Source organism: Delphinus delphis, chromosome 7 (genome assembly GCF_949987515.2).
Source record: "Delphinus delphis chromosome 7, mDelDel1.2, whole genome shotgun sequence".
NCBI lineage: Eukaryota > Metazoa > Chordata > Mammalia > Artiodactyla > Delphinidae > Delphinus > Delphinus delphis.
In genome coordinates this window covers 60,226,889-60,246,339 of record NC_082689.1, presented here as the reverse complement: position 1 = coordinate 60,246,339, position 19,451 = coordinate 60,226,889, and the positions used below count along the sequence as shown (strand labels likewise).

Below are 19,451 nucleotides of genomic sequence, written 5' to 3'. Positions count from 1 at the left end.
TCCAACCCCTTCTGTCTCCCACCCCCAGGGTTAGGCGTATGGCTCTAGCTAGGCCACTGGGCTCTTTATACTGGACACTTGAATCTCGTGGGGAGAGTTTCTGGGGGAGGAAGGTGTTGGAGCTGTATAAAGAGAAGGCCAGTGGATTCTTGTTTCCACGATCCCCAGGATGACTCAGAGCCTGGCTGTTCAGCTCTTCTTTCCATCCTGTGGGTTATTTATTTTCCTCTCAGTAACGTTGTCTTTAGTTTATGCTAACTGGAGTCTACAAAAGAAGCCCAAATTATAACACGCATACCCCGCCCCCACCCCCGCCAGGCCTTCTCACCTCTGGTCAGTGACATTTTATCACACCAAGTAAATGCAAAGTTGCACAGCAACTTTAAGGAAAGACAGAGAGCTGAGCAGTGCTGGTAGTAAAGCTTTTTTTGTAAGCCCGTCAGGCTGTGCGTCTTTCCGGGTAGCATCACGTCGGGATCCACCCCTGGGAAGGTACTTCAAGTTTAACTGCAGCCACGGAGCTGGCACGTACCTGCATGCGCCCACAACCGGCCTCTTTTAAACTTTGCTCTTGTTATGTTTTCGTGGGATGTGTCTTTGCTGGTAGGCTGATTCTTAAGCGTATTTGGCTGTGGGTCTGTCTCTGTGTTTTCTAGACCCTGTTGATCTGGCAGATGATCACAGGTAGCTGGTATAGTTCAGATGGAGAAGCAGTGAGGTTGGTGGGTGTGCTTAGTAAAGATTTAGTAGCTAGTAAAGTTTGGGCAGGTGGGAGAAATCTTTTCAGGGTAGTATATATACTAAAACATATGATCCAGCATTTTACTACTTTATACCACATACAGTTCCAGGATCTATACTTATGGAAACATATAATCGCATGTTACAGCACAAGGCCCTCTCCCTCTGGAGACTGTTCTTGTACTTTCTGCAATAGCATTAACTTAAGGATGGAGGACCTCTTTCGTGAGCTGAATCTCTTCTAAGTAAAATTAAGAAGTACTAAACTTCTGAGTTATTAACTATTTAGAGTGTTTCTAGCCCAGGACTGGATCCCAAAGGGAGTCAGAAGTGATCCTAAGACTTTTTTTTTTTGCGGTACGCGGGCTTCTCACTGTTGTGGCCTCTCTCGTTGCGGAGCACAGGTTCCGGACGCACAGGCTCAGCGGCCATGGCTCACGGTCCCAGCCTCTCCGCGGCATGTGGGATCTTCCCGGACCGGGGCACGAACCCGTGTCCCCTGCATCGGCAGGCGGACTCTCAACCACTGCACCACCAGGGAAGCGCGATCCTAAGACTTTTGAAGTTTCTTCTACACAGAAGTTGAGTGACTGAGTGAATGGATGAATGGAGTTAGGGGTGGGAGAAATCGAAGCCTAGATCTGAAGGAATCTGGTGATCACTCAATACGACCCTGCAGTAGTTATCTACGACTGCATAACAGATCATTCCAAACCATAGTGCCTTAAGTCAAGAATCGTTTACTTTTTCCTCCTAGTTTCTGTGGGTTAGGAGTTCAGAGCAGCCTGGCGGGGTTCTCCTGGCTCAGGGTCTCTCATACGGCTGTACTCAGATGTCACCTGGACTGCAGTCCTTGGCTGGGGCTGGAAGATCTGATTCCCAGGTGGCTTACTCACATGGCTGACAGGTTGGTACAAGCTGTTGGCGGGAAGTTCCTCTCCACATGGGCCTCTTCACAGAGCTGCAGGAGCGTCCTCCAGCATGGCAGAGGGCTTCCCCTACAGCAAGTGGTACAAGAGAACAAGGCAGAAACTCCAATGCCTGTTATGACCTAGCATCAGAAGTCACACACCATCATTTTAGGGAGGCCACTGCACAAGGGTGTGAATACCAGGAGGCCAGGGTCAGTGGGACTGTCTTGGGCCCTGACTACCACAAACCCGTTCTCTTAAAACATGATTTAAAAATTTATTATGGGGCTTCCCTGGTGGCGCAGTGGTTGAGAGTCCGCCTGCCGATGCAGGGGACACGGGTTCGTGCCCCGGTCCGGGAAGATCCCACATGCCGCGGAGCGGCTGGGCCCGTGAGCCATGGCCGCTGAGCCTGCACGTCCGGAGCCTGTGCCCTGCAGCAGGAGAGGCCACAACAGTGAGAGACCCGCGTGCCGCAAAAAAAAAAAAAGAAAATTATCATGAAATATTTTCAGACATAGAAAAAGGATTAAAAAAAATTAAATGGATACTTATGTGCCTACTACCCAGTTCAAGAAATAAAATATTATCAATTCAATTGACATCCCTTATGCACTCACGATGACTATATCTTCCCCCTTCCCTATCCCACTGCCCTTAGGAAACTAGTATTCTGAATTTTGTGTTTACCCTTCCATGCATTCTTTTATATTTCCACCATAAATTTGTGTATCCTAAACAATATGGGGAGTTGTTTGGCATATTCTCAAACTTTATATGTGGCAGCATCCTGTATGATTCTTTTGCAACCTTCTCTTTTTATTCGAAGTTATATTTGTGAGATCCATCTGTATTAATCTGCATGGCTCTAATTCATTTGTTTTAGTGACTGTACAGCATTCCACTGTGTTAATAAATCACAATTTGTGTATCCATTCTCCAGTTGATGGACGTTCATGTTGCTTGTAATATTTTTATTTTGCTATTACACATAATGTCATTATGAGTGTCCTTGCACTCTCCTTGTGCCCATGTGCAAGAGTTTTTCCAGGACACCAGTCTAAAGGTGGAATGGATAGGTCATATGATATGTGCATTTTGACTTTTCTTAACAGCATCAAATTCTCTAAAACAGTTGCATTAATTTATACAACTTCCAACAGTGATTGAATCACCCTGCTCTTTATTCTGGTATTGTCAGATTAAAAATTTCATGCAGGGGCTTCCCTGGTGGTGCAGTGGTTGAGACTCTGCCTGCTGATGCAGGGGACACGGGTTCATGCCCCGGTCTGGGAGGATCCCACATGCCGCGGAGCGGCTGGGCCCGTGAGCCATGGCCGCTGAGCCTGCGCGTCCGGAGCCTGTGCTCTGCAATGGTAGAGGCCACAACAGTGAGAGACCCGCATACCGCAAAAAAAAAAAAAAAAAAAAAAAAATTTCATGCAAAGCTGATGGATGTGAAATGGTATCTATTTATGGTTTTAATTTGCCTTTCCCAGTTATTCATGAGGCTGATTGTTTTTTCACATGTGTATTGGCCACTTGGGTTTCTTCTTCTGAGTGCTGCTTGTTTGCATCTTTTGCCCATTCCTATTATTTCTCTTTTTCTTATTGATTTGAAAGACTTCTTCATAGATTCTAATTTTTGTCAATTATATATGTTGCTAACATTTTCTTCCTGTCTAATGCTTGCCTTTTTTACCTTTTTGTTGTCTTGGTTGAATAGAATTTTTAAGTTAATGTAATTAAATGTGTCATTCATTTCCTTTCTGGCTTGTTTATATGGCAGAGGCTGCTAGCTGTCCATTAACACCTGCATCTCCTTTCTTTTCTAGCAATAGAGCTGTGGCTGGCTGTGCTATGGAGTGCATCTAGAGGGATATATGCAACATTGACCTCGCTTGCTTCAGAGGAAATATTTGTTTCTAGATGTCCACTCCTTACTCCTGCAGCAGACTGAAGTATCATTATTATCCCAGTTTTACCTACAAGAAAACCAACTCTACACTGCCAAGGTGAGCCCATCATCTCCATGCCCTGGCTCCTCCTGTGGAGCCCTTTTGCTCTGTTACCATGCCACAAGAGAGAAAATTCAACCTAATCAAATCCAACAGATATGTACTAAGGCCCTCCCACATGCACAGCTGTGCACTAAGGCCACACCAAGATGAGCTAGACACAGAGACACAGCCTCTGGTCTGAGGAGCTTACAATCTGACTGGGGGAAAGGCAGACTCACGTAAGTGTCTGGCTGTGTGTATGTGAACACTTTCAACTCAGGGGATCAGGAGAATCCTCATGATATTTGAGATTCCATCAGACAACCTGGAGCAAGGGCTTTCTAGGCGCAGGGGACAGTTTGAACAAAAGCCCACAAGTTGAAAAGCACAAGGCGCGTTTAGTACACAGCCAGAGGTTGAGTTTGATCGGAGCGACGTCAGGTGAGAGGCTGCGGGAACTGGGGCTGATCTGTAGCCCAGCTGTTGGTGTGAAAGAGCACACCAACACAGCCCTAGAGGTGTGAGGGCTGCAGGTTACAGGAGCTGCCAGTGGCAGGGGAGCTCATGGGGTCAGTTAGAATCATTCTTCCTTTAACCTTCTTTAAAATGTTAAAGCAAAGTCTATATCACTGCATTCTGGTAGGGTTTCTAAACTCTGCAGAACCTTATATGAAAGGCAAGTAAGGAAGGTGCAAAAACAAGTTACCATCTTAGGATTTCTCTTCCAGAGCCACCTTTCCTCCTGTGGAGTTGGCATGGTGTGCACCTGTTTACAGGTCCTGAGAGACATGGGTGTGGGTCTCTGGCTTGATATCGACTACTTTCAGGAGAATTTCTTAGCCCTCTCTGAGTTTCTCCATCAACTCATGCTTACACACTGCTTAATGTGACCAGTCTTATCCAAACGAACTTCAGGGATGGAGCCCCTGCCTCATTCACTGTTATGTCCCCAAAGCCTGGCTCTGTACCGGGCACAGGGCAGGTTCTCCACACATATTTGGGGGATGAGTAAGCAGATGTTGGGAGGGAATGAGAGAATGAATTCCCCAAAGCTGTGCACAGGGGCTGTTGCAGCATAAGTGTACCCCGGACAGCCAAGACAAGCGAATTCACAGGTGTCCAGAAAGAGTTCTTGACATTCTGTATTAATTAAGATACAGTCCCAGCTGCTGTCACAGAGAGCCAGCTTATATACAGTAAAGGATTATTTCTCTTCCGTGTAAAAGTCTAAGGCAGTATGTGCTCAGTGCTATAGAGTCGTCAGAGACCCAGGGTTTTTCTGATTCAGATATATATATATATATATATATATATATATACATTCTCATTTTTATATTCTTTCCCATTATGGGAAAAGGGATATGATATTGAACTATATTCAATATCCTATTATCATAGGATATTGAATATAGTTTCTTGTGTATACAGTAGGACCTTGTTGTTTATCCCTGCTATATATAATAATTTACATCTGCTAACCCTAAACATCTCTCCATCCCTCTCCCAACCCCCTCCCCCTTGGCAACCACAAATCTGTTCTCTATATCCGTGAGTCTGCTTCTGTTTAGTAGGTAGGTTCATTTGTGTCATATTTTAGATTCCACATATAAGTGGTATCATGTGGTATTTGTCTTTCCCTTTCTGACTTACTTCACTTAGTATGATAATCTCTAGGTCCATCTATGTTGCTGCAAGTGGCATTATTTCATTCTTTTTTATGGATGAGTAGTATTCCATTGTGTATATATACCACATCTTCTTTATCCATTCCTCTGTCTCTGGTCATTTAGGTTGTTCCTGTGTCTTGACTGTTGTAAATAGTGCTGCTATGAACACTGGGGTGCATGTATCTTTTTGAATTATAGTTTTGTTCAGGTATATGCCCAGGAGTGGGATTGCTGGATCATAAGGTAATTCTATTTTTAGTTTTCTGAGGCACCTCCATACTGTTTTCCATAGTGGTTGCACCAACTTACATTCCCACCAACAGCATAGGAAGGTTCCCTTTTCTCCACACCCTCTCCAGCATTTGTTATTTGTAGACTTTTTTTTTTTTTGTGGTACACGGGCCTCTCACTCTTGTGGCCTCTCCCGTTGTGGAGCACAGGCTCCGGATGTGCAGGCTCAGCAGCCATGGCTCACGGGCCCAGCCGCTCCGCGGCATGTGGGATCTTCCCGGACTGGGGCATGAACCTGTGTCCCCTGCATTGGCAGGCGGACTCTCAACCACTGCGCCACCAGGGAAGCCCATTTGTAGACTTTTTAATGATGGCCGTTCTGACTGCTGTGAGGTGGTATCTCATTGTAGTTTTGATCTGCATTTCTCTAATAATTAGCAATGTTGAGCATCATTTCATGTACCTATTGGCCATCTGAATGTCTTCTTTGGAGAAATGTCTATTTAGGTCTTCTGTCCATTTTTCGTTTGGGTTGTTTGTTTTTTTGTTGTTGTTGAGTTTTATGAGCTATTTGTATATTTTTGAAATTAATCCCTGTTGGTCACATCATTTGCAAATATTTTCTCCCAGTCTGTATGTTGTCTTCTCATTTTGTTTATGGTTTCCTTTGCTGTGCAAAAGCTTGTAAGGTTGATTAGGTCCCATTTGTTTATTTTTGTTTTTATTTCTATTGCCTTGGGAGACTGACCTAAGAAAACATTGGTACGATTTATGGACATACATATCCCTTTTTAAGTGATCAGCCTCTCATCACATTTTCTTCTTGAGGGGGCACATTATGGCTGGTATTGGTACTTGTCCACCATATCTGTTTTCTTCCTGGATACAGGGCTAGACTGTATTTTCCCACCCACCTTGCACATCAGTGTGGTGGCGTGATCAAGTTCTTTCAAATGGAGTCTGAGTACTGTGTGTCATTCCCAGGCCTAGACCTAAGGCTGTGTACCCCCCTCCAACACTTTCTTTTCCCTTTGCCCCTTTTGCGATGTTGACTTAGAGGCAGTCTAGCTTTAACCAAATAAACAACAACAATCCTCTACGGGGTGACAGAGCAGTAACCTGGAAGCAACATGGGTCCATGATTGGGCTTATAGACCAGAGCTGCCCACCAGGCTGGTATGCTTATCTCTGACTATCATAGGGAGAAATGAACTTCTTTGTTCTCTGTTCCACAGTGTTGTTAGGTCTTTTGGCTATAGCAGCCTAGCCTTTAAGTTTAACTGATACACACTACACACATGATCGTTTTTTCCCCTCCAAGTGTGGGGCTGTGGATAGGAAGTTGTCCATCAGGGCTGCATGCTCTAATTCCGTTAGCAGAGGAATGAGGTTGTTCTTCATGATGTACATCACACACATGTCTTCTGTCCAGCTTTTTCAATTGCAGTAAAAAAAAATCTACAAAAAATAATTCACAATAGCAATAAAAAGTAAGGTACTTTGGAATAAGCACCTTAAAAGGAATGTACAGAATCTATGATGAAAATGGTAACGTTTTTTGAGGTACATAAGACACCTGACTAAACAGAGACATACCACGTTACAAAAGACTCAATTGTGAAGATGTACATTCTCTGAAAATTAATTTCTAAGTGTTAAGTCATTCTCATAAAATTACTATGAGATTGTTTATGGATTGTGATAACAATTTAAAGTTATAGGAAGAATAAATGAAAGAGAATAACCTAGAAAATGTAGCAAAATAAGAATTTTGGGGAATGCTTTCCGTACCAAGCATCAAAATGCTACAATATATAAATAAATCTCATATTGTTTCAAGAATAGACTTACAAATTAATGGATATAAGATAGAAAATCTGGTAATTGTGTAAGCATGCACACACATATATATGAATTTTGTACATTATAAATGTATGCTTCATATTTATAAGAAAAGGTCACACTGCTCAATTCATAATCATAGGATGATATTTGATTGGCTAAGTAGAAAAAAATTATATACTTATTGCATAAACAGTAGGGCTGATTTTTTTAAAGGAAATTATTTTTAAAATAAAGAAAATATAGGTGAATGTTTACCAGATCTTGCAGTGAGAAAGCAAAGGATGAAATCATAAAAGAAATACTGATAGATTTGACCTCCTAAGAATTTAAAAATTTAAGTTAAGGGACTTCCCTGGTGGTCCAGTGGGTGAGACTCCATGCTCCCAATGCAGGGGGCCTGGGTTCGATCCCTGGTGGGGGAACTAGATCCCACATGCATGCTGCAACTAAAAAGTCCGCATGCCACAACTAAGAGTCCTCATGCCGCAATGAAGATCCCATGTGCCGCAACAAAGATCCCGTGTGCTGCAATGAAGATCCCGCATGCTGCAACTGAGACCCTGCACAGCCTAAATAAATATTAAAAATTTAAGTTAAAAAACCATAAGCAAACATAAAAGATAATTGAGAACTGAGAAAAAAAACCCAGCAAATAAGTTGAGTCTTGATATACAAGAGCTCTTCAAAACAATAAGAAAAAAACTCCTCAATAAAAAATAAACAAAAGATCTGATCAGATTGGACCAAGACCTGATCAGACAATTTGCAATAAACATATGTAAAACATCAACTTCAGTAATGATCAGGCGATAATTAAAGTAACAATGTATCAATAGTACAGGTGTTCATTTGTCAAATTGCCGAAGATTTTTAAAAGTTGTCATATCCAGCAGTGAAATGGAAATTCTTACACATACAGAGTTATAATTTATCAGACCCCTTCTGGGCAAATTTGGAATGTGTGTAAAAAACTTCTTACGTATTTATATTCTTTGACTAATTACATTTCTAGGAATTTATTGTATGGACATAACCAGGGGGCTCCCAGGATTTATGTGTTAATCATCATACTGTTAATAACAGAGAAAAATAATCAAAATAACCACAAAAGATATTGCTTGAATACATTATGGTTAGTCCATATGGTACAATTTTATTGTCATTACAGAGTTATGTTTTTTTTAAATATTTATTTAATTTTGGCTGCTTTGGGTCCTCGTTGCTGCACGCGGGCTTTCTCTAGTTGCAGCGAGCTGGGACTACTCCTTGCTACGGTGCGCGGGCTTCTCATTGCGGTGGCTTCTCTTATTGCGGAGTATGGGCTCTAGGCACACGGGCTTCAGTAGTTGTGGCACGCGGGCTCAGTCGTTGTGGCTCGTGGGCTCTAGAACACAGGCTCAGTAGTTGTGGCGCACAGGCTTAGTTGCTCCGTGGCACGTGGGATCTTCCTGGCCCAGGGCTCGAACCCATGTGCCCTGCATTGGCAGGTGGATTCTTAACCACTGTGCCACCAGTGAAAGTCCACTCCGCTTCAGCTACCCTGGACTCCTGAATGTTCTTCCAGCATGCCCAGTGTTTGTGGCCTCAGGACTTTGCACTTGCTCTTCGCTCTGCCTGAAATACTTGCGTTCCTGCTTCTTCATTTTCTTCAGCCTCTGGTTGAATCTCACCTTATCAGCCACATCACCCCTGCCTGCTCATATAAAAATAGTACCCACTCCTCAGCCCACCACTGCCACCCCATCCTTTCTGTCACCTATCGTGCCTTATTTTTCTCTATAGCACTTATTGCTTCCTGGTACATGGCATATTTCTGTATTTATTTATTTATTGTCTGTTTTTCCATGAGGAGTTCCAGATCCATGAGGACTGGGAACTTGTCTGTTTTGCTCATTGCTGTATCCCCAGCACATAATAGGCCATCAATAAATCTTTGTGAGACAATAAAATATCTAACTATACCAATAATCTTATATGAGTTTTATACAAAAATCTCACCATATTAACTCACATATCTCACACCATATTAACTGTGGTTATTCTTGGGTGTCCAGTTTCCTGATGATTTTGATTATTTCTTTACACTTTTCTGTGTTTTTGTAACTTTTTGCCATAAACATATGACATAATAAGAGAGAAACCAGTGTATTGTTATTATTTTAAAATGCCATGATTTGCAAAAATCACCTGATACCTGAGCTGACCAAATATTCCAAAAGTTCTCATTTTTCCCATGTTATGAATCATGGTGACTCTTCCACAGGGCTCTGTTTTTTTGGTACGCGGGCCTCTCACTGCTGTGGCCTCTCCCGTTGCGGAGCACAGGCTCCAGACGCGCAGGCTCAGCGGCCATGGCTCACGGGCCCAGCCGCTCTGCAGCATGTGGGATCCTCCCGGACCGGGGCACGAACCCATGTCCCCTGCATCGGCAGGCAGACTCTCAACCACTGCACCACCAGGGAAGCCCAACACAGGGCTCTATCTTGTCAGCCACTGACTCCTGGTATTTCCTTCCTCTGCCTTTCCCACTGCAACAAGCACCTCGATGGCGTGGAATTTCTTTGGGGGCACTTCTCAGTTAACGAAAGGCACGTACTACTGTTCTCAGTCCACCGTCCTCGGCCCAGCGCCAGCTCAGGAATTGCCAAGATTTCCTGCTCCTCCTCCCAGCCCAGCCTCTTCCTTGAGTTCCTTCCTGGGACCTGCATTGCCAGGTGCCTCGAGGCCTGAGGCAGTGGCTTCACAGGCCCCCTTTTAGCCTCCGAGGGAAAAGGAAGGTTAGCTTGAGGGTAATTATTGAAACCTGAGGAGCCTGATTTAGGATGATTGGCTTGTAATCCTCTTAAGAGACCTCATGCCAGCACCTACCTCCAGAGTCCCACCTGCATAGGGATGGGCAGAAGCCCTCTGAGGAAGCCGTGTCCCAGCAGCCATATTGACCAGCAAGGGTCCGAGCTGTAAGATTCTTTCCTTAGAAGGAGGGCGACTCAGTCCCAAACCTGAGAGCTCTCTTCATTTGTACTCTCATGCATCTTTCTGGCCTGGAGTATGTAGCCGCACATGGTGAATTAAAGGTTCTCACCCGCTGTGAATAGGCACTATTGCTCCACTTCTCACAGCACCTCCCTTAGTTAAAAGGAATTATCCAAGTACAAAATGTAGCCACCCCTTGAAAACCGGAAGCACACCCATGATGACCAGTGGGTGCACAGGCCTGGGCTTGAAGGAAGGGAGTCATCAGAGCATGACAGGATAAGGCTCCTGCTCAGGACCCCGATGGTGGTGAGCATTTTTGAGGTGACCTGGGCGACATTCAGTTATTATTTGTAGACTCAGCGGGGAGGGCCTGTGGGCTGCAGAGAAGCCCTCGGCAGTCCTGGACAGCGGGACAGCGCTGGCTTTGTTTGAGCAAAGATAACTATGCACTGGCTGGTGGGAGGGAGCGCCCTGCCCCGGGACTCCACGCAGGCTAGCAGCTCCAGCCGCCTGTCCGGGGCGGGGTGAGGGGGCTCCTCTTGCTGGCAGCTTAAGTGGGTTACAAGTGTGGTAGTGGCACCGTCTTAGAATGTGCAGCAATGTGCTTAGCAGTCCTTGGTATTTCTGAACCACAGCTGCCCTGGAAGGAACCTAAAAATGCATCCATTGTCCTAGGTCAGTCTCTACTGCCATTTAAAAATCCCGAACCCCCAACTCGGTCCCATCCTTTGTATTTTCTGAATATGCTGGACTTGCCTCTGCATATCACTCCCCGTATGTGAATTATCTATTCACGTGCCTGTTTCCCCTCCTAGACACCATATCTTACATGTGTCTGTCCAGTGCCTGGCACACAGGAGGTGCTCCATCAGTATTTCATGAACCTATTTTTGGAGTCTGTCTTTGAAAGTTCATTTTAAAACATTCCACTAGATGCTGATTCCTTGGAAATGTTTTCACTTATGGCAAGACTCATGGGGGTACTTCTTGGGATTGCCTATTTCTGAGTCTTCAAATGCTGAATAGGGAGGGGGTCTTTAGGGCATCAGGGACACTCAGTGCCTCAAATGGGGTTTGTTACTATTATTTGATAGAATGATTGTTACAATGACAATCTCCTACACGTGTCTGACATCATGATTTAAAGCCCTTTCAATTTTCGTAGCGCCTATTATGATGTTCTGATTTCTAAGGCATGGTCGAAGGCATATTTAAAAATCTTATAAAAATCAGACACCTTTGTGATTTATCTGAAAGTCTTATTTTTAGAATCAAGCACCATTTTTCATTCATTCAACACACGTGTACTTCATATCCATTATGTGCCAGGCACTGTATAAGGCACTGAAGATACAGAGATGGAAAGTCATAATTCCTGCTCAGATTAGAGGCGTTGGTACCAAGTGATGAGGGCTACATTCAAGGTGTCATTAAAGGGAGTAATGGGCAGGAGTGCTTGATTCTGCCTGGAGAGAAGTGGGGGGAGGTTTCAGACCAAGATGATGGTGATGCTGATGGTGCTACTGAGGAAGAGGATGACGATGCTGCTATCAGCGATATACAGAGCTTACCACGTGCCAGGCATCTGCTGGGTGCTTTGCACACTTTAACTCCTTACTCCTCACAACCACCCTCTGAGGTAGGGGCTCTTATTATTTCCATTTTACAGACGAGAAAATTGAGGCATGCAGAGATTAGGTAAACTGCTCAAGATTGTACCAGTAAGTAAGTGGTGGAGATTATCTACTATTTCTTGGGTTTCTGAACCAAATAGCAACGATAATACTGGCAAAGTACAGGGGCTTCTGCTACTGCCAAAACCCACTTTCCTTGGCCCCCTTCCTGAGGTGCAGCCCACGTATTTCTTGAGCCAGCCCTTGAGCTTGGCAGTACATCAAGGGCCTTCCTGTTTAGATGGTGAACCTGGTTGGTGACCCTGGCCCCAGTATCAGCCCATGACTGATAAAGGGTCCTGGTCAAGATGTGGGATTTCAAATTGGACAGCCTTGGGCTAGACCTCTGGTCCCGTCAATCTTCCCATGCCTCTGCGGCCTCACATGTTAGCTACTTCTTGCTTCCCCTCCCCCTCACACAAGATGAGGCCCCTGAACCACTCAGATGCTGAAAACGAGCCAACCTGGAAGCCTGTGGAGTTCCCCAGCAAGACTGGAGGCATTGTTCTGCTGCCAGAGGTGGGGTGGGGTGACCCTTTGGCAGGGAGGGCCCGAGGGCTTCCGTGCCCCCGGCAGACATCTGCCTCGGAGGTTTCCTCCGCCTTGCTGTAAGCTTTTCCTTCGGAGGCTGAAGCGAATGGAGTTGAAAGCAGCTACTTCATGGGAACAACAGTTGTGACGGGCTGGAGGGCTGGCAGGAGGACTGGAAGTGGGCTTCACCCGGGGCTGCGTCCCTGGGGTACACCTCAGAGAAACCTTGGGGCCCATGGCATGCTCTCTGTTTACTCAGGGGTTTCCTCACTGAACCCGCTGAGGAAACAGCTTTGTAAGGAAAGGGAAAACATATGGTTTAGGCAAGGGACTCATTGGGCCCAACAGAGTCCAAGTGGCTGCCTCCAAATTGCCTGCCGCTTCAGTGCCAAGGGGGCAGAGTACAGCGCAGCTCCTGCCCTGCCTGGACTTCGGGCTAGCTGTGAGCTCCACCCCTTCAGAGGGGCCGGCCCTGCGGCTGCAGCCTCCTGGGCACACCTGGTGTCTTTTTTTCTTTTTTTTTTGGCTTTTAATGAAATATAATTGGCTTTTATGTTACTTCAAACGGTTCATGAGCCAGAGAATTTGCAAATATAGTATTACATCTAAGGCAACTAGGAATTTAGAGAGAGAAAAAGGGTGGACTGTCAGATGGTGGTTTGCTTTGCTCTGGTCTGATGCCCCCTTTTTTCCTGGCATGTGTACGCGCACTTAGTATCTCTTTTAATTGACCTGCTTCTCTGATTTCTAATGTGGTTATCAAGGAGCTTTCAGACCTTCCCTCTGCTCCTCCCAGTGGCCTTCCTTTTTTTTTTTTTTAATTAATTAATTTATTTATTTTTACATCTTTATTGGAGTATAATTGCTTTACAATGGTGTGTTAGTTTCTGCTTTATAACAAAGTGAATCAGTTATACATATACATATGTTCCCATATCTCTTCCCTCTTGCGTCTCCCTCCCTCCCACCCTCCCTATCCCACCCCCCGGTGGCCTTCCTTTTGAGGGTGCTGCCTATAATGAGATGAGCACATTGGTAGCTATTTGGGAGGTAAAGACAATTAAGTAACTTTCTAGGCTTGATTTGAACTTCTGGGTCCTTTTGGTTTGTGGTCAGTTCCTTAACCTTGTGCTAAAAATCTCAAAAACATTTGGAGTCCTTTCTTTCAGATTTCTGCTTTATTTTGTCTGAGCTGAGCTCTTACAGGTAAACTATTAGTGTCTCTGGTCTCTCGATGCACCTGGTGCCTTTTAGGGAGGGCCATTAACTCTTCCAAGCCTCTTAGGCCCCTTAAGTCATTTCTCAGGGGAAGACATTTGCTTGCTGGTGGCAGAACTATCTGTCTCTTCACTCACTTTACTCCAGCTCACCCTTTATCCTTGGTGGAAGGGGTTTTTAAAGCATAAGATACATCAAAATTATGCTGTGAAAGGTTATAATGGCAGCAAGAGAGAGGTTGTCTGATGAGGGCTCCACTTGGAAAAGGAATTCATGCCGCTGTTTCAGAATGAAGGGCAGGCTCCAGAGGCCGTGTGGCTCCAGGCTTTGGTGATGCTAGGGATGGGGGTGGGTGGATGGGTAGAGGCAGAGTGTAGAAGGAAGGAGGGAGGGAAACTGAGGAAGCAGGAACTTAGTCACGGTCGGAGTGTGACTCTGTAGGGTCTGCAAGGTGACTTACTTGGGAGTAAATAGATGATTGTATCATCCTCTGGACTCTCAGCTACAAGAAACACCAGACTCTTTCCGGAATTGGATTGTGGGAGGAGAAAATAGCATGGCCCACTTTGATTCAATGGCTGAGTATCTCCTATGTGCCAGCACCATGTTTCCTGCTGAGGAGAGACCTGTGGGTGCTAAGTGGGGGGCATTTGCTGAGGAGATCGTTCCTGTGGTAATGATCACGGACAGCAGCGATCGATTGAAGGACGAGCAAGAGCCTCTCGTGGGTGGCGGTCTGTGGGGCGTCACAGAGGAGGCACGGCTTCCCTTTCTTGCGAGACGGCAGGACAGAAACAAGGAGTGGGACCCCGAGCAGGACCAGGGACACAGCGTTCCAGAGCCGGCCTTTCAACCTGGCTGTGGTTAGGTCTTTGAGGGAAGACTTTTCGCTGCCTTAAGACCCTCCTTCCTACGAGGGATTACTGGCTCCTGATCAGTCAGTACCCGGGACTCCAGGCTACACTGAAGGGCCTAGCCAGTCTGGGTTTGAAGGCTCAGGGAATTCTCTGGACTCTGGGCTCTTTGGCATCCTGGCAAAGACGCATCAATTATACACATACACTGGGAAATAAGGGAAACCGAGGGAGACCCAGACCCTTTGCTGGAGAGAGTTCCAGCTGAGCAGAGAGCACAGGCCTGGGCTTGAAGGAAGCAGAGCACACAGGCGCTGGGCAGCCCTCAAGCATGTGGCCCTGCTCTGAGGGGTGCTGTGGACACCCACATGGCTTCAGAGTGCCTGGTAAACTGCTCCAGCTCTGACGTTCGGGTCTGCAAATTTCCTGGTCCCTCCTCCAGGGACTTCCACCAGATACAGCATCATATGCCCCGGACTGTTCTACCCGGGACTAATCCCCACCCCACCCAACCTTGTTTATCTGACCCTCTTTCCCATGGGCACATTAAACCTCCTAAAAATGTGTTTGCTTTTTTTCTCCCCCACCTTTGTAACTATTTCAAAAATGTTCTCCTTTTTGCTTCTTCCTTTAAGAATCTTCTAGGAAAGAAAGATCGCAGGATGGTTGGTACAGATAATGAGAAAAGCAGGATTGGGTGGGTAGTTACGATGTCAGGGGATTTGGAAGAAGAAATGCTTCTTTTCCCTCATCATTGCACCCAGGAGAGAAATAGTTGTAGCCATCCTCAGGAATGTGAGCAAAGCAGAGGGTTTTATGGACCTCAGTAGCAAAATGCATTCATCTGCAGTTATATTCACAAGAAGATTTTAAACATAATCAAGAATTAGACACAGTCATTCTGAAACTAGGGGAAGGTGTCAGGGGTTGATCTTAGACTATCGCAGCCAGTGTTTGCTACAGGACCTACAGTGTACGAGGCATCTGGATGTCAGCTGAGAACTCTCCTGTCTACAACATCCAAGGGGGAGGATCCACAGAGGAAAGGTTTTTCTCAAGTTGAGCAATGGTCCTTAGGATTCAATGCCTTATTCTGCTTTAGTAAGACCAGTATTGCCATATTCTCTCACACTGTAGACTGTTTAGAATTTACAAAATGCACTTTTAGAGTGTTACTTAATGCTTAGTGCTCTGATAACACATTATTCCATTTCTAGGTTTGTTTGTTTTTGAGATCTGAGCATGTTTAACTCAAATTCTCTGTATAGAGCCTGTGTTAAGGCCTCTGGTACTTAGCATGTTTATTTTTTATTTCCAACTGGAAAAGTCTTAAAAACAGAATGCTTTCCTTTCTTTTTCTTTCCTTTCCTTTCTTTCCCATCATTTCCCCTTCCCCTTCCTCCCTGCCTTCCTCTCTCCCTCCCTCCCTTCCTTTATTCCTTCCTTTCTATAGTCTTTTTGTCAAAAAGAAGCCTTCTCAGTGTGAAATTTTCAGCACAATAGTTAGATTTTTCCATTGCCACGTTGTACTTGGAAGATGCATACCTTAATCCTGCCCCTACTTGCAGACACACTTGGCAACTACCATAGCTCAAGTCCTTATCATCTCTCCCTTTTATTACTGTAATTATATAACTGCTTTTCTTATCTCCACTCTTATTCCCCTTCTTATCCATCAACCACATGGTTGTCAAACTGAACTTTGAAAGTACAGATCTAAGGAAGTTGACAACACACAGGCCAGGATATGAGGAAGTGAGCCATCTCAGAGATGCTGTGGGTGTGAATGGGTGCCCCCTTTGAAGGGCAATATGGTCATGTCTATCAGAGTTATAAGAACAGACACCCTTTAACTCAAGGTTCTACTTCCAGGGATTTATTCTGTAAGTTACCCTTGTACATGCAAGGATGTATGTGTGAGGATGTCAATTAAGGCATTGTTTACAAAGCAAGATACTGGAAACAAGCTGAGGCACCATTGGTAAGAGCTATTGAATGATGGTAACTGGATGATGGAGTTTGTAAGAACTATTTGCTGGTTGCTCTTCCAGAATCCATTCCCGTTCGTCCCTTCTAATGATTGGTTTGTGTTGATCCCAGTCCCATTTCTAGGGGTGGAAGCCCGTCAGTCCGTCAAGCTCCTCTCTCTGCTTTTCCCCAAGCTCCACTCGGGGCACTACTGTCATCCTCGGGGGCCTTCCTTCTTGGGTACGCCCACAGTGCTTGGTGGTGCCTTTCCCTTTCTTGCTACCCACCACATTTGATTGTAATTATTTGTTCATACCTACACCACCTGCTATTCTGTGAGTGAGTTCTCTGAGGGACCCATGTCTCCCTGGACCTAGGATAGTCAGTGCTTGTGACATGATGGGAAGAGGCACCTTGTAGCTGTCCCGTGAACAAAAAAGGTAGGTTCAGATTCCAGCTGTCTTTTTACTAAACTCTTCCATCCCTTTCGGATTTCTTTTCTCTTGCGGCTGCAAATTCTTATCTGTTCTTTGTCTCTCTGCCCAGTAACAATTAGCCAGGTTGTAGCAGAGCTAGAGTTCCCAGCCCAGCCCAGCTTGCATTTCCTCACTCTTAGCAGCTGGGGGGAGTCCTCTTTCACTTCACCCAGGATGTATCTGAGATTCACAGCAGGTCCAATGACCTGCTCTTTGTCTGCCTTGACATGTACAGTCTGTCATAAAGTGTTCATCCAGTTCAGAAAATTTTAAAAGCTGCGAGAGAATAGAAGAGTGAAAAGAGAATTTGTAGAAATGTAGTCAGTCACTTGGGCTTCAGTCACTTGGGCGTCCGTCCCATTTAGCAGTCTACTGCCTCAGGAAACCAGGTAACCTGGAGATGTGTACAGGAGCTATTCCCATGGAACCATCATTCCTGTTAAATAATCACCAAGCCTAGGAGAAATCTGGCATCTGCACATAAAATCAGCGAGGCAGAGTCTTTCCAGGAAAGAAACACAGTGAGACAATGGTGTGTTCCTCATTCACGCAGAGACGCTGACCGGCCTCGCTCAGGGAGGTGCTGACTGCCGCTGGGCCTGCGCCCGCTGGAGCATCGTTGGGGCCCAGGAAGGACCTGGCTGGCTGTTGGCTGGCTAGTGAGGCACAAGGAAAATGATGAGCCATCAATTCTATTCGTGGTTTCCAGCTTCAAGAGCAGTGACTATTTGAGGGTGTCAGGTGTCGGGGTCTGGGGAAGATGCAGTGTCCAAGGTGTTGCACAGCAGATTCAGGGCTGTTGCTAGCCTATATAGTGTCTTTGCATGAATCAGAAAAAAAGTGCCCCCTCTGGGCTGACCCGGCTCCACACTAGGGCAGAAGCCTTGCATTTGGAGCCGTCTCTGTTCAAAGAAAGAGTGCTCGTTACTCTGGGTGGGCACGGCCCCATGCCAGGCACCTAGATCTCAATGCCCACTTGCCTTCTCAGCTGGGAGCCATTATGCAGCACAGGAACCACATGGCCATACTTGTGGCCAAGAAGGTATAGCTTTGCGGGTGTTTAGAAAGGAGAGGTAAGAGAAAAGTGAATTGATTATTCAGGGTTGTTTTTCTCAAAGTGCGGAACTCCCTATCACAGTCTCCTAGGTGTACTCGATAAGAGTGCATATTCCTGGGACCCACCTCAGAACCACTGAATTAAACGCTCTGAAGGGTGGGACCCAGCAATCTGGATATTTAACTAGCCCCCTAGAGGATTCTATTGACACCCCCCACCCCCCCCAACCCCGCCAAAACTTAAGAACTGCTGGTTTAGCAACTGTTGTGTCAGAAGTCCTTGAGATCTGTGTATCTGGGAATCTAGAACTCTGACTGGACAGAGCAGACAGAGACGGTTCTCAGCTCTGCAGTGTCACCTCCTCGTGTGTCCTTGAGGTCTTCCCAAAGGCTGCTTCTCTGCGGTTTGGGGCTGATGTCATTGTTTTTCCTGGCACCGCTGCTTTGTTGTTTCCAAAAAGCACTTTAAAAAGTGTCAGCTTTTAGGATAAAAACTCTAGGAATCGTGAAACAAAGAGTGGGTAGGACTCAGATAATTCCACACTTGTCCTTCCTCCTTGGCCTCAGGCTTCTTTCCTGCCTCCGGGTCCTGCGGCAGAGAACGTTTCTGGCTGAGTCATTTCAAGGAATTCTCCTGGAGATACTGTGTTTCCATTTTGGTTTCAATCTTATATGAAGGTTAAATTACATTGTTCTAAATTCCAAGGGTCTGATCAGTTTGCTTTGTTGAACTGGTGTTTCTGTCCTTTGAGTAACGCTTGAAATATGATGTGAGTGGCCCATAATCTGGCCACCTCTCTTTTATTTAGGGAGTTTCACTGGAACAGAGTTTTACCTGAGCCCACACGTGCTTACTTGCACCTTATATTATAGACACCCATTGCTCTGGGCCACAGGGAGGCACTCATACACCCAGCCTCCCTCCTTGGGGGATGAATGGAATGTTTGTGTCCCATAACCCCCCCAATGTGATGGTATTAGGAGGTGGGGCCTTTGGGAGGTGATTAGGTCATGAGGGTAGAGCCCTCATGAATCGGATAAAAGACACCCCAGGGAACTCCTTTATCCCTTCTGCCACGTGAATACACGGTGAAAAGATGGCCATCGATGAACCAGGAAGCAGGCCATCACCAGACACTGGATCTGCCAGTGTCTTGATCTTGGACCTCCTAGCCTCCAGAACTGTGAAAAATAAGTGTTTGTTGTTTAAGTCACCAAGCCTTACCCAGTGATATTTTTGTTATAGCAGCCCAAACGGACTAAGATATTCACACTGTTGCCCTTGTGCTGAGCACAGGGCAAGA

The 19,451-nt window shown here is 45.6% G+C and overlaps 1 protein-coding gene across 4 annotated transcripts in view; it reads left to right on the top strand.

Annotated features, from left to right (window-relative positions):
* Positions 1-19,451, top strand: part of ITGA6 (integrin subunit alpha 6) — a 342,334-nt gene that overhangs the window by 151,124 nt on the left and 171,759 nt on the right. For 3 of the 4 annotated variants that reach the window (XR_009520154.1, XR_009520152.1, XR_009520155.1), the window contains one exon: positions 3,488-3,667. The exons of the other annotated variant lie outside the window; for it this stretch is intronic. The gene's annotated coding sequence lies outside the window, so the exon portion shown is untranslated. The remainder of the gene's footprint in view (positions 1-3,487; positions 3,668-19,451) is intronic. 4 annotated transcript variants of the gene reach the window in all.